At 26.4% G+C, this 17,211-nt stretch overlaps 1 long non-coding RNA gene across 2 annotated transcripts in view; it reads left to right on the forward strand.

Annotated features, from left to right (window-relative positions):
* Positions 1–15,627, forward strand: part of LOC136076338 (uncharacterized) — a 51,046-nt gene extending 35,419 nt beyond the window's left edge. The window contains exon 4 of one of the 2 annotated variants that reach the window (XR_010636180.1): positions 15,266–15,627. This is a non-coding gene — a long non-coding RNA (uncharacterized LOC136076338). Of the gene's footprint in view, positions 1–13,796; positions 13,894–15,265 lie in introns of those variants that run through there. The other variant, XR_010636179.1, reaches the window with a different exon arrangement.
* The last annotated feature ends 1,584 nt before the right edge of the window (positions 15,628–17,211 follow it).

Here is a 17,211-nt window from a genome sequence, read left to right on the forward strand (position 1 = left end):
GGTTAATTAAACGGTGAAAAATTTGGTTATTTATATAATGGTTATACTTATATAATGGTTAGTCTTACATCTTAGTAGATGTAAGAACTAAAATAACCGAAATTTGAGATATACATCCTAGCAGCAGCTTTCCTTTGCCAATTAATAAACAGCACCACTGTCAAAAAGATAATTTTATGACAAAATCATGGCGAGCTAACAAGCCAAGTATTTTTTTATTTAAAACAAGGCCTGTAATGAAATTAAATTTGCTTTGTTCGTTCGATCCTTTTAACTTGTTGCTTTTTTTTATCATTTCTCTCTACAATAAGTTATTTCCTATTTTCTTGCTCCATAGGAGATATTGCTTCATATTACTACATATTTTTTTGCTCCATTGGAGATATTCCATAATCCTTCTTGCTCTATAAGAGATAAATCTGCACTAATTTAAATTTGTCTATAGTTTTTATTGCTACTTAGTCTTCTTGCCAAATTTAATGCAATCGTACGATCTATACTATCTGATTAAAAATCGAATTTTTCGATTAAAAAATCCTTGTTCTTTTAGTGCTTACTCCTTTTAATTCAAATAAATTTGTTGTGTTACTTTTATCAATAATGATATGTTCTAGTGAACCAGTTAAGTTGTTTCCAGCAAGGTCATAAATAATTAAATTTCTCTCTCTTTTTGTTCCTGCAGATACAAACAACAGAGTCTTGCAGATGTCTTAAGTTATAACCATAAATAAATACACTTTTATACAAAGCCAACTTTTATGTTAGAGTATTTTTTTCGGCAAAAAACAAGACACTTTCAAATATTTTCAATAAAAAGAAATACAAATGTCTGTAGTCCAAAAAAATCCTCTCACAAAATAAACAGAAGTTTAAAAAAAAAAATTTTTAATGGGTTTTCCGTAACTTTTACATTACGCTTCGAGTTTTATTTTAGTGCTTATATTTTTTCTTTTTCATAAGTAATTGTTTTCTTTTTCTTTAGTTTTTTTTTTTTTTAATTTTTTTCCAAGTTTAAGTTTAGCTTAACATTTCCTTTTTAAACACATTTCATTTCTGAAATGTTTAAATCATCAAAACATTTAAACAGTAGTGGTCAAGTTGTCGAAAAAGAATTATTTGCATGATCAGCTATAGCCTTTGATTGTACACAATTTCTGTATGAGCCTTTTATATATACACATATATTAATATCATGTGGTAGTGGTGTAGTGATAGAGCGCTCACTTCATAAGCGAGAGGTTTCGAGTTCAATCCACACCACGTCCCTGGTAATACTGGGCTCAACTTGTTTTTCTGCGCAGCATCCTTGTTCGTCAAGGTTCATGTTTCAGAGTTATAAAGTTGAGAGAGGGTTATGAGCGCAATTAATTAGGCTCCTGGTCTGTAGTAGCCTTCATGGCCTTGGGGAGGTGAATTTACATATATATATATATATATATATATATATATATACATGTATATAAATTTGCATATATATATATATATATATATATATATATATATATATATATATATATATATATATATATATGTATATAAATTTATATATAAATATATATGTATATAAATTTACATATATATATATATATATACATATACATATACATTTATTTATATATATAAAAATATATATATATATATATATATATATATATGTATTAATATTTATTTATATATATTTATATATATATATATATAAATATATATATATATATATATGTATATTATTATTATATATATATAAAAAATATATATATATATATATATATATACATCATTCATCATTCAGACACATTCAAAAAACAACATGAATGGTTCAAATGTTTCACCAAATCATTCAAACTCCTAAGTGATAAAAACAAAACTTTGAAAAATAAAATTGAAGAACTTGAATGAAAAATTAAATCTGGAACACGAAATCCACTGAAAAAATCTTTCAGTGAAATAATATCAGGTGAAGTTAAAAACAATGATACCATTGTAACGATTTGCTCTGTTTTTGCACAAGAACAGAAGAAAAAAGAGAAAAACGTCAACAACATTATAATTATTGGATCGTCGCTGCCATCAACAACTAGTGTAAACATGAGGATCTAAGTCATATAATGAAGATAGCAGGAGAAATTGGTGCTCCAATAAGTAAAATAAAACAGATAAGATGACTGAAAAAAAAAACAACATTACAGTGAAACTACTAACATCAGCCAGACAGTAGATCCAGTATCAGCAAAACCACCATTAGTTGTTGTTGAACTTGTAGACCAAGAAGCTGTGCAAGAATTTCTCAGAAAAAGTTGAAAACTTAAAAACTCTATTAATTATAGTAATCTTTATGTGAATAGAGACAAAAAGGCAATCGAAAGAGGCAATCAAATGAAGCAAATCTACGCAAAATATGCAAGGACAACAATAGATTAGTACCACATGAATAAGAAAAAAACAGGTTTACTCTATGTTACAAGATTGAAAATGGCAAACGTAAATACTATGCTGTCAGATATGGTGAAATAAAAATGATACTACATAAGGATGACCGCGACTAATGCCAAATTAGATCAATCAGACTATAGCAATCCATAGATAATCTGATCATGTGCAGAGTTCTCCAGTCTGACAATCCCACATCAACAAGATCTACACCATCAAGTAGAATGATCAGTTCTGTCAAAAATTCTAATACAGCAGCACCATTGACAGCAACCTCTCAAAATCCTATAAGCTAAAATAGTGTACTAATTAGTTCTGCCAAAGATAATACTATAATAACACCATTAACAATAAGCCCTAGGACAAGTGACACTAATAATGAATTGATTAATAGTGAGAAGCCTCTTTCTATATTCTATTTATAAGCCTGTCTCTCGACACGTAATCTTTCCCACTTTTACAATGTCTGTTGGCTCACAAAAAAACACACTTGACTATCAGGGGTGTACCCTCATGGTTGTCAGATGGCACAGGATGCTTTTGTTAAATAGTCCATAGTTTCAAGGTAGTTTGTAGAGCAAGACTTACAGGCAACAAAACTTCACTAATCAATTGTTTGTAGACTTGCTCTTTCTTAACTTTGCCAAGATTCACCCTATATGTCTAATCCTAAAAATAGAAGGGTAAAATATTTGCACATGACACCAAACTGCTTGCTCAAATTCGACTTGGTGAAGAACAGAATGATTGTACTGTGCTACAAAATGACATTGATGCTATAACTGAGTGGACAAGAGCATGGTAAATAAGGCTAAACATCTCTAAATGCAAAGTTCTTCACTTCGGTTGCCTAAATAAAAAGCACACCTATACAATGTTAGAAGTAGATAAATTGACTCAACTAAATCTGGAATCAACCTCATCTGAACATGATTTAGGAATCATAGTTAGCAATGACCTCAAACAAAACGTCCAGGTATGCAACGCTATCTTATAGGCCAACAAGATGCTTGGCATGCTTAAAAGGACAATTTGTTTCACGCAATGTAGCATTATGGAAAAAATTAAACAAAACATACACCCGTCCTCATCTTCAATTCTCTGTCTCAAGTTGGAACCCACATACAATTAAAGATATAAATATTTTAGAGAGAGTCCAGAGATGCGCCACTAAGATAGCTCATAGTATAAAGCATCTACCTTATGAAAAAAGACTATGCATTTTAGACCTGACCACACTCAAAGAAAGGCGTCATCGTGGAGATTTATTACAGCTTTTAAGATTGACTGGTAAAGAAACTGTTAACTGGCACCACACTCCAATCTATAGTGCGCCTCGCCACGGTCATAGAAGTTGATTGGTCAAAGAGATAGTTCAATTTAATAATAACAGAAGTAACTTTTTCACAAATCAAGTTGTCGACAGCTGGAATCGCCTACCAGATGAGATTGCAATTGCTAAAAGCCTAAACCTAAACTTAAAGCCTTTGAGAATCAGTTGGACATGTTCCAAAAAAACTGCCACAGTGCCGCTAAGGCGCTCTATGCAACATGACAAAGTTGCATTGCATTTAAATAATTAACTAAGTAACTATATATATATATATATATATATATCTACATATATATATATATATATATATATATAAATATATATATATATATATATATATATATATATATATATATATATATATATATATATATATATATATATATATATATATATATAGTTAGTTAGCCGCAATGCATCTTTATATATATATATATATATATATATATATATATATATATATATATATATATATATATATATATATATATATATATATATATACGGTGCAAAAAGGGCATATTCCAATAAAATATGACACAGAGTAAGAAAATGAGTATACAAACCTTTGCTAATAAATTTAATAAATAGTATAACAAATTTAATAAACATACCTCATACCTTCAACAACATATTTTTGCTGAATACTTTTGCCAAAATATCTTTGACACATACCTTTGCAAAAAAAAAAAAAAAAAAAAAAAAACTATATATATGAATTTTAAACAAGGGCAAAAATATTATTTCTAGAACCAATTAAAATTGTTGCTTTTTTTTTTTTTTTTTTTTCTCTTGTCACATTTTTTTTTTTTTTCTTGCTCATTTCAATTCTTAAAAGTAAACGTTTCAAACCTGTTTCGAGCATACTAATGCAAATTGGCTGGCTTTAAAATAGCTGTGAGAATTTATGCCCAAAATAGGTTCCATAAAAATCGGTTTTGCACATAACTAATAGCATCACTAACAAAACCTTTTCAACCATAATTTAAAAGTTGCAGATTAGTTCACTAATAATATGTAAAGATTTACAATATGTTAATAGATTTACTTTTTTCATCATTTTTAGGCTTTAATTAAAATATTTTTTTAAGTACATATTACTTTGATATTTTATTTCTTAATCTTAACAAATAAATCTCATAAGTGTATACTCCATGTATACACACACTAAATTTTATAAATAAATAACTATATATATTAATATATAATATATACCCATAAATATCTATTATGGATATGTATAGAGAACAGCAATCATTTACTCTTTTTACTTATACTTATAGCATACAGTTTTTTTAGAAAAAGAAGAAATAAAAATTTAAAAAAAATGATTGCTGCCCCAGCCCAAAGCTTTAGTTAATGTAGGGACGGTCTTTTCTGGCAGCAGGCTATTTCAGTACGACAAAACACTGCTTTTTACACACACATTTAGTCATATCTATATATATGTATATATATATATATATATATATATATATATATATATATATATATATATATATATATACATATATTTATATATATATATATATATATATATATATATAATTAAATTTTAGAAAAAACAACTTTTAATGGAACTTAAAGTTTCATGCCTATCGGCAATCATCAGCCATAAAGTACAAAATCAAAAATATAAAAAACCGTATAAAAATTACAAACTACGGTAGAATGAGTTCTGACGTTATATTACAAGAAGACGTAATGGAAAACTAATCTCTGCTATCAAATAATGAAAGGAGAATTTTATTTTTGTGTCTGCATTTAGAAACTAATTCGCCTCTTTTGTTTAGCAGATTGTTCCCTTAGTAAAATAATATTTCGAATTTCTCATTTAAACAAAGCTTACAAATTTTTGACGCAGGATTGTATGATGTACAGCGTTTAATAATATTCCATTTGATTGAAGTTGTAAAATTGTTTTCTTTTAACTCCCATACTTATTTAGACAACTCAGTGTCGTTTTTGTATTTTTTTATGTTCCTTTGACAACTCAATATATATATATATATATATATATATATATATATATATATATATATATATATATATATATATATATATATATATATATATATATATATATATATATATATATATATATATATATATATATATATATATATATATATATATATATATATATATATATACATATATATATATATATATCCAAAATTTCTTTTTAGCACAAAAAATGTAAGTATTTTAATAAACAAGACAAACTTTTTAATTAATAAAACCATTTTATTAATTCTAAACAAAACAATACATGTTTCGACTATCAATAGTCATCTTCAGTTGAAATTTAATTTTTAAATTTGCTTAAATACCTAGGTGATTTTTTCAATACCAATACAAAACGTAATTATCTGTGTACAAACTATTACTTTAGTTACAAAAATACAACAAAAACTATTATAAGAATAACAAGTCATACTAAAAAACAAATAGGAAGTGACGAAAGAATAGGTTAATAAAAAAATATATAGAAAGTACTTACATTTTTGTGCTAAAAAGAAATTTTTGATATATAATAAATGACATTGCACTTAAGTATACACATCTTTCAGAGAAAGATTTCAGAAGATTAAAAAAATTGAATCATAAGTTAAATGCAAAAACGCATTGTAAACATAGTTGGACCTGCTCTTGCAGCCAACCTCCAACCATTATCACATCGTCGTAATGTTGCTTCTCTTTCTCTTTTCTACAAATACTATAATGGGCACTGCTCTAAAGAGCTAGCGTCTCTTGTGCCATCTACTAAAATTCATTCTCGTGTTACTCGTCATTCAATTAAGTGTCATCCTTTTTCTGTGACTGTTCCTAAGTGCTCCAAAAGCGCTTATTCGTCTAGTTTTTTTCCTCGAACATCAGTTCTTTGGAATTCGCTTCCTTCATCTTGCTTTCCTGATTCATATAATTTGCAATCTTTTAAGTCGTCCGTCAATCGTTATCTTGCTCTACAATCTTCATCTTTTCTCTTACAGTAACTTCCAACTTTAATTAGTGGCTGCTTGCAGCCTTGTTGGAAGCGAAGATGTTTAAAAAAAAAAAAAAAAAAAAAAAAAAAATAAAGCCGCTTTAGATATTGTATTTTTGAAAAATTGCAGAATTTTTGGAGTTTTACCAAAATTTATTTCATTTAATTTACCTGGCGTCTCAAAATTTGATTCTTGTTTTATAAGAAAAAGATTATTAAGGAGTGCATTACAAAAACGCATCAAGGAGAAATTACAATTATATAAGGAAATTAATTACTTTACAAGATCGCATAAAAACAACTATTTCTTCGTTTGATTGGTTTATTTTAATTAAGGCGCTAAAATCTAATACAGAAAAAGAAAAAGATAAAATTATAAAAATACATGAGAAGAAAATAAGAAGATTAACAATTGGTCATACAAATCCTTTTAATGTTTCAGATATCATAACTAACCGCTCTTCGTACAAACTCTCTGATGATGAAATAGACATCCTTAAAAATGGTTTACAGTTTTCTATTCCACCAAAATATATTAAACGTACTGATATTTACTCTACTTTCGAACTAATTAATCACTCTCTTCAAACAAAACTGAAAAATAATGAAGATTCAGGAAAACTTAAAGCTGAACTTTCCCATTCTCAAGAAACATGCTTCTCAAGAAACTCTGAAAAAACATAGAATATTAAAAAAACTTTCAAATAATCCGGATATTATTATTCTAAAACCTGATAAAGGTAATGGAGTAGTAATATTAGATAAAGAAATTTACGTAAAGGGTATTTATGAAATTATTAATGACGAAACAAAATTTAAGCAACTTTAGAAAGATGTAACCTTAAATAGAGAAATTCAACTTGAAATTTTCTAAGGAAACTAAAAGCAAAAGGTTTTTTCAATGATTCCACATACAACAGAATTTATGCTTCCGGATCTCATCCTGCTCGTTTCTATGGGCTTCCAAAGATGCTCAAGTTAACTTCCTCCAAGATTACCATAAACATCAGACCTATTGTATCATCTATTGGTACATACAATTATCAAGTAGCCAAATTTCTTAGAGATTTATTATCTCCATTAATAAACACAGAGTTTTGTACTAAAGATTCGTTTTCCTTCGTTAAAGAAATAAGTGCGGCCGTGGCGCAGTGGTTAGAACGCTTGCTTTATATGCAGGAGATCCAGGTTCGAAACGAGCTTTGAGCATATTTTCGCGTCACAATAAGGAAGGAGGCGTGAACTTCCTGGTTAAATGCACTTCCGCGGTGCTCTGTGACAAGACCGTTAGGACGTCTTGGGGCACCTAAAATAAAAAAAATAAAAAAAAAAAAAAAAAGTCAGGTTAATCTACATGAACAATTTTTAGTATCGTATGATGTAACCAGCTTATATACTAATGTTCTGCTTCAAGAAACCATTGATATCGCAGTTAATTCCATTATGCTTAATAATAAAAATTTTAAAATTACTAAAAACGATTTAAAAAAATTATTTAATTTCGCTACCTCGCAAACACATTTTCTTTTTAAAGGTCATACTTATGATCAAATAGATGGTGTAGCCATGGGCTCTCCACTAGCACCTGTTCTTGCCAATTTGTTTATGGGTCATTTTGAAAATGACTGGATTAAAAATTGCAACAGAGTTAAGCCAGTTTTCTATAAACGATATGTTGATGACATTTTTGCTGCTTTTCAGTCAGAAAATATAGCACGTATTTTCCTTGGGTATATTAATGGTAGGCACAGTTCTATTTCTTTCACCATGGAACAGGAAGTGAATTTGAAAATATCCTTCTTGGACGTAAATTTACACAAAACAAATTCTACAGTAACTACTACAGTTTTTCATAAAAAAATCTACTCTGGTCTACACACCAATTTTTATAGTTTCACTCCGCTTTCGTACAAAGTTAGTCTTATCAAATGCCTAATCGATAGAACATTTAAAATCAATAGTACCAATCTAGGGTTTTACTCCGACATAAACAACCTTTTCAAAGTATCTTAAAGAAACATATATCTATCTTGGCTAATATCAAAAATTTATAAATCTTATTTAAAGAAAATTAACACAAACAATCCACCACAACCAAAAATCAAAGGACCTTTGTCTTACCGTAAACTACCGTTTTTAGGAAAAATATCTGATTTAACTAAAAAAAAATTGAATTCAATTGTTAAAAGATATTGCTGTTCTGTAAATTTTAAACTAGTTTTTGTCTCACTAAAAGTTTCAAAATTATATATATATATGTGTGTATATATACATAATGTATGTGTATATATATATATATATATATATATATATATATATATATTGTATATAATGTGTGTATATATATATATATATATATATATATATATATATATGTATATGCGTGTATATATATCCAATGTATATGTGTATATATATATATATATATATATATATATATATATATGTATATGCGTGTATATATATCCAATGTATATGTGTATATATATATATATATATATATATATATATATATATACAATATTTAAAATATATATATATATATATTCACACTATATATATATATATAGTGTTAATATATATATATATGATGATAATGTATGTTGCACTTTCAAGGTAAGAGTACTAAAATTAAAAAAGGCATGTTGCACTTTCAAGGTAAGAGTCGTTTCTTATTGGTTGGAAAAAAAACGTTTCTTATTGGTTGGAAAAAAAAACAAGTTCTTATTGGTTGGAAAAAAAATCGAAAAGTATTGAAGCGTGACCGTTTCTTATTGGTTGGAAAAAAAATCAAAAAGTATTGAGTGACCGTCGTTTCTTATTGGTTGGAAAAAAAAATCGAAAAAACAAGTTTAAAATGAATTATATATTCGTAAAAAAAGTACATTAAATTAATTTATTGCTTTCTCTAAAGATGGGGTATTTTGTTTTAATATCGTCGAACGTCATATTCGGATTAAAACGTTTCCCAATGCTGACGAAACGGTTGTAGATGTTGAGTTCTTCTAAAAAGGATTTGTTGTATTTTTTTCCAACGTCTATTACAAAACGAGCTTCTTCAAGTGATAAGACAATCGGGTGATGAGCTAGACAACCACATTTTTCACACATTGTATTAGTTATCTTAAAAAAAATATTACAAAAAATAATTATTTAATAGAAAAATTTTTATTTATATATTCATTTATTGATTGTTTTTTTTTTGTTATTTCTTCTAGATAATGGTTTAAACAAGATTCAAAGTTTAAGCCTTTGATTTTTTTTGTTCTTTTTATAGGTAATTGAATTTCATAAGGTGGTTCGTCGCCAATCCACATTTCTTCCATTTTGTCATTTTAGTTAAAATTTATTATTTCTAAAAAAAATAAAAAAAAGTAAAAATAGTATTGTACAAAAAAATAAAAATAAAAATAGCATTATACAAAAAAATAGAATAAAAAAAGATACAAATATGAAAAAGAATATATATTTCTATATAAAAAATTATTTTTGTAGGTGGCAAGCTCGACATAAACCACACTTATTTATGCAGAAATAGCGTTGGTTTAGCGATTGTTCTTTTTTGATTTTGAAATAATAAGGATACATTGCTAAAACAAAAAGAAAAAAAAATAAAATAAAAAATTTTTTTTAATATATTAAAAAAAGAAAAAAAAGAAAATATACCTTTCATTTGTCGACGAACTTTTTTTGGTACTTTTGTTTTTTTTGAATAACCATATTTTTTCATTTTTTTATTTTTCTATAAAAAAATTAAAAAAATTGTTTTATAATATTTTCATGAATAAAACAAGGTTCTATAATATAAAAATATTGTTGATTTGCCCAGTATATATATTGCATTATTAAATGATATAATTCTTTTATTAAATCGGTTTCTAGTTGTTTATGAGGATCATAAAAATAGGATATTTCTGTAAAAAGTAATTGAAATAAACTGTGAAGATGACGTCTTTGTCGATGAAAAAATAATAAATGTTTTTTCATGACAACCCATCGGTAAAAGCAACCTTTTCGATAAGTATAAAATAATAATCTAATTTTTCCTCCCCATTTAGAGTTTTTACTTTTGTCAAATAGTGCGGTGATTTTAATTTCCAATTGTCTAAACTCTAAACGAATTCTTTTTTGAGCTAACGTTCTTTTACACAAGTCTTTCAAAGTCAGTTGAGATTGGTTTTCGTTAGTAAATTTGTTGGAGAGATCCAATGTGCTATCGTGGTAATAGGAAAGATAATAAGAAAAATGTCGTTCGATTGGATCAAACCATAATAGAGTATTGTCTTGAAAGTTTTTAATACGTAAACGAATGCTAGTTAAATATTGCCATTTTTCATGTGTTTCTTTGTCCAACTTTTTCGTATGTTTTCTATAGATAGAACCAAATTTAAATTCTCTATTTAATATGACTTCAATATTGCCCCAGTTGCTGCCCATTTTTTAAATACTAATCTAAAAAAAAATTAAAAAATACAATATAAGTAAAAAAAAGTTTAGAGTTTTGGTTCTTGTTCGCATTGAGGTGATGATTTTGGTACAGCCTTGTAAAAATTCAATAGTTCTTCTTGTTTTGCTTCTATAACAAAGCTTGGATAATTAGCGTTAGGTGAAATCTCACTTTCTTCGTAAGTAGGTAAACGAGTATATTCGTAAGTAGGTAAACGAGTATATGAATAATGATTTTTAATCTCACTTTCTTTGTAAGTAGGTAAACGAGGAATTTTATTTTTATATTTAGTAAATATATCAACACGGTGAATAATTTTACACAAAAAAAGTAAATATTCTAATTTACTTTCTAAAGTGTCGTAACTATTTCCATATTCGTTTTGGATCGTATTATCTTTAAAATAATCAACGATATCTATACCATTTTTTAAAGTTTCTTTAATTCCATACGGAATTCTAAGCAAAAATTTGATAGCTTTTACATTACTTGTGGTTAATTCCAAAGCTATTTCTTTGAATATATCAATGGAGTTCATTTTTTTATTAGTAAATCTAAAAAAATAATGTACAATGAGAATATGAGTATAAAAAATCATTTTAAAAAAATATGATATTAGTATAAAAAATCATTTTTTAAAAAAATATGAAAAAAAAACAAAGTATTTTTATATACAAAAAAATATATTATTGAATGCTAATGGTAACAAATAAGTTATTTTTGATAATAAATTGTTTTAATTCTTCGTGTGAAATAAATTTGTGAAATCCAACAGGTACATTACAATCATTATTTGGTTTATCGAAAGAGCTAAATTCTGAACTTTTAAGATAGTTATCACTCGAAATGGTATGAGAAAAAAATTTATCCTTATTTCTCAAGGTACAAACAACTTTTTTGGAGAATGGCCATTTTAAAGCATCATCTAGGTCACCTTGCAAGAGTTGAAAATAAATGGCTACTTTGTTTTCTTCAGTACTTCGAGTATAAATTTTTATTCGATAATAATATCCTTCTGATGTGTAAACTGGTTTTGAATGATAGGGTTCATCTGATAACAGTCTGATATCCATTAGATCTAATTTGATAATTTGTGTGTCTTTAAAGATGTGTTGAATGACTTTTTCTTCTTGTTGAATTGCTTGTTGAATTGTTTTTTTTAATACTAAAAACTCAGTGCTGTTTTCTTCTTCAATGAGTCTAAGTTTTGAAAGTTCTTCTTTGAGAAACTGATATTCGATATTGATATTCAATATTTCTCGCTCGAGTTCTGCTTGTTTGTGAGTGATTTTTTTATAATCTTCAAGTTGCTTTATTAACATTTCTTGATGTTTTTTCGTTCCAGATAAAATTTGATTGATGGAAAGATTAAAATAATTAAAACTTCGAGAAATTTGTTCTTTATAATTTTGAAAGCAGATTACAGAATGTTCTTCATAATCTTGTTTATTTGTTTTACCATTACAAAAAAAGCATATTTTTTGCAAGTCTAAAAAATCGTACTCGCATTCGTGGTTCAATAAATCTTCTACCTTTTTTTTGCACGTAAAACATTCGTGAGAATACTCTTGCGTGTGACATTCTGTTTGATGGTTGAAAAGCTCTTCTAGAGTAAATTCCTTTTCACAAAAATAGCATGGATAGGTGTTGTTTGACATTTTTTATTAGTTGCTAAAAAAAAAACCTTTTTTTTATTTATATAGAATATATGATAAAAAATACATTTGTTTGTTTTTAACATAAAAGAATTAATAAATAAATAAAATGACTCGTTAAAATAAATAAAAGAATAATCATAAAAACAATGTTTGTTTCAATATCTTCAAATTTTTCAGAATCTTCAAATGGATCATGAAATGTTATGTTTTCTATTTCATCGTTTTCCGATTCTTCAAAAACATCTCCAAAATCGGGAAACATATCATTAAAATCATCGTTATTATTCATTTTATTTTTAGTTGTCTAAAAAAATAAAAAAAATAAAAAAATAAAATTACAAAACAAGTTCTGGTAAATCGTCCATTTTATTGATGACATCTAAAACAAAATGTTCCCAATCTATTTCGTAATTCATTTCGTATATAGCATATTTTTCAAGTTCTTTTTCTTCTTCTTCTTTTATCATTTGGTTTTTTATTTCTTCAATTTCATCTTGTTCTTCCATTTCTTGTAAATCTTCCAACACCTCTTTTAAATAATTTTCGTAATCTTGCTCTGTCATTTCTTTCATTTCCATCATTTCTTTTAACTCTTCTTCGTCTTGTTTTGAAAATAATAATTCGTCATCTTCTTCCATCTTTAACTCTTCTTCTTGTTTTGGAAATAGTAGGTCGTGATAGCAAATATATTCGCCATAACTAGAATAAAAAATAGGTATAAAAATGGTAAAAAAAACAATTTTTTTTTAAAAAAAGGATTTTTAATGAAAAATGAGCTTACCATCCGCATTTTTTCATGTATTGTTTCATTTTTTAATATATTATTTTTTTTGCTAAAAAATAAAAAAAAGTTACAAAAAAAATTATTGCATTATAAAGTTTGTTATTAATTCCATAGAATTTTGTATATTTTTAAAAATAATTGTTTTATGTTCTTTTATTGAGAGATCGAGAGACCAAATCCACAAACCATCGTACAATGCACGAGCTGCGTCCATCTCTGTACCTTTTTTTTGATATAATAAATGGAAAAGTCTCATTATTCTTTCGTTGTTATTGTGGTAGTCGTGATGTATTGTTTCGATTTCGTATTTTTTGTAGTTTAGATATTCAGCCAATATTTGCCAATGCGTTTGTAAATGAGATGATATTTTTATTTTTAATTGTATAAAATTCATTTTTTTTTGCTAAAAAAGAGAGTCTAAAGAATTTACAAATTAATATAATCATTGACAAATTAAAAAATTAACAATTTAATATAAACATTTTACATCGTAATAAATTAAATAAAAGTTTTTGATTGTCACATTGCAACTCCCATTGAGTTAATATAAAATACAAACGAATGAGGATTCTTTTTTTATTTTTATCGCTAAAAATATAAATTAATAACACTTTCTTAATTTTATCTGTGTTCTTTATGTAGTTGTCGTTGATTTTTTTAATTTTGCTTTTTTTAAATTTTAAACGAATCGCCAAATCTTTCCAGTTTGAACAAAGTTCTTTTGTTATACAATTTATTATATTTTTTATCATTTTTTATTCTATATAATATAAAAAATAGTTTAAAATAAAAGTTGTAAAGTATCTAGTATTAGTTAAAATTGATAAAAAGATACTATTATAAACAAAGTAAACAAAAAAAAATTTTTTCTTTTTTAAAAAATATTTACAAATATAAAAAAAAACTTATTTTATTACAAATGTTCGTCTTATGGAGCAATACGAATGATATAAATTTTTTTGATTTTTTCACAAAATTTCACTTTCTAAAAAAGAAAGAAAAAAAGTTAAAAAAATATTTATAGTTTTTTTAAAAAAATAAAAAGAATCTACTTACGATGAGCGCACTCACAACGAGAAGCGTTTTCTCTGTTTCGCCTTCTTCCAATCTCTCCTAAAGTGATATTTGGATATGGTGTTTCTAAAAAAAAAAAGAAAATAATTAAAAAAAAATATTTTTTTTTAAAAAAAAGTATAAAAGTCAAACTTACGTCGCATATTGGAATAGAAGGTTCTTAAAACTTGCCTCGTATTTTCTAATACTAACATTTGTTTATCTGTAAGAAAAAAAAAATTTAAAAAATAATATTTTTTTTTATTAAATATATGTAAATTATAAATTTAAAATATGTAAATTATAAAAAAAATAATGACCTTTTAATGCGTTGTAAGGAAATATTTGGCAAATTGGTTTTTTCTTGCCATTTTGCTCGATGAAAAATTGATTATTTGCATCTTTAAACACTTCATATTTAATATTGTTTATTGATATATAATTCATTTTTAACTAAATAACAGGTTTATTTTAGAAATAAATACTCTATTATTTTATTTTGTAATATATTAAAAAATAGAGTTGTATATAAAAATATCATTTTTATTAAAATGTCTAAAGTAAGATATACTCCTAGATCATTAAATACTGTGAATATGGCACGTACAAAAACATCAGTTCCTAGAACAAAAAAAGCAGTTCAAACACAAACGAGTACAAAACAAAGTTCAATATCGACACAGACTGACGGTGCTTATTTACCGAGCAATTGTAAAAGAATATTATCGTGTTTACGAAGGACAAATAACAGATATAAAGATAATAAAACAAACCGCAAACTTGGAAGAGTTGGTAAAAGAATAAAACGCTGGGTTCATACTCGTGAATCCTATGTCGATATTAAACATCAATTAAAAGAAGCAAACATAAGGCGAAAAAATAGACAAAATTAATGTATTGTAAAAAAATTTTTTTATAATAAAGATTTTAAATATGTAATTTGTGTCTTAAAATGTATAATTTTTCTTCTAGCGTTACGACGCTTGTATGACTTGCTTTTTTTCTAAAATAATAAAAAAAGACTTTTGTAAAAAAAGCGCTGTTTTTTATAATTTTTCAATAAAAACATAACTTACTTTTTTTTTCTCTTTTATTGTTGTATCTTTATTCGCTGTGTCTTTTTCAATTACAAAATCTATTTTATTTACATCTTTGTCGTTTATAACATCGTCTTCGATTAGTATAACACCATCAAAGTTGAGTTCTAACTCTAATTCTTTTTCCATAATGAACGTACGTTTTAAAATTCTTTTTCGAGTCATCTGCTTTTGTCAACTAAAAAACGCGCTTTTTATGCATAACATTTAATCTCTACAGATTAGTTTGTTCAAAGTTCAACTCTATTCAATGAATAGAAAATGCAGTGTCATGATGGTTAAATTTAGAAACGTTTAATAACGCTTTTATGAACAAGATTAAAGAGATTAAAAAATATGGAGTAAACAACTTTTTTTTTTAAAAAAAATGTAATGTGTAAAAAAATTTTTTTAAAAAAACTCTGCGAAAAAAAAACTCTACGTAAAGTGTAAAAATAACAGTTTAAATAAATTCAAAACTTCCTAAACCAACACGTCGACGTAGCATAGTGCATTCGCTCGCCGCACTATGTTTCTTACGCCATGACATTAGACCGTTGAGGGTTCGATTCTCGGTGAAGGTAGTAGAAAGTTTAGAAAGTTCAATGTTAAACACTAACTCGAAAGAATTAGTGAGTCCGTCTAGAAAGAATAGAAAGTTCAATGTTAAACACTAACTCGAAAGAATTAGTGAGTCTGTCTAGAAAGAATAGAAAGTTCAATGTTAAACACTAACTCGAAAGAATTAGTGAGTCCGTCTAGAAAGAATAGAAAGTTCAATGTTAAACACTAACTCGAAAGAGTTAGTGAGTCTGTGGAGTGAAAAACACTAAATCGAAAGACTTAGTGAGTGAGAACGAGTGAGCGAACGAGTGAGCGCACGAATGTGTGAGTAAGCAGGTTAAGGATTAATTCAGGATTAAGTTAGGACTAAGTAAGGTTAAGTAAGGACTAAGTAAGGTTAAGTAAGTAAGTAAGTAAAAACAAATACGGCCGTATAAAAAATAAAGACTATAAGAAAAAAATAAAAGTAAGTAGGCCTACTAAGACAAAGCAAAGACAGAATAAGTAAGGTTGTGTCAGGGTGACACTATGTTTTTTATTTTGAAACAAAAAAGATATAAAATATACATCACATAAAAATAGTTAGAGTTAAAAATATGTCCGCAGATGATATTGATTTTTCGCGTGCGATTGTAAGACGGAATTTATTTTCAACACCTTCATATAAAAGCAATTTAAGACCCAAATATTCATCTAAATTACCCAAATATACAGTAGATGGAAAATGGCCTTTTCATAGGGATGCTTTTTTTGAATTTTTTGATAGGACCTCTTTTGATGAAAACGAGTTAACCGATCCCAATAATACAGAACTAAGAGTTCTAAGACGAAGAAGAGCGAAGAAAAATTTGAAAAAAATAAAGCGTCAAACTTGTAGAAAAGC

Source organism: Hydra vulgaris, chromosome 02 (genome assembly GCF_038396675.1).
Source record: "Hydra vulgaris chromosome 02, alternate assembly HydraT2T_AEP".
In the NCBI taxonomy this organism is placed as follows: domain Eukaryota; kingdom Metazoa; phylum Cnidaria; class Hydrozoa; order Anthoathecata; family Hydridae; genus Hydra; species Hydra vulgaris.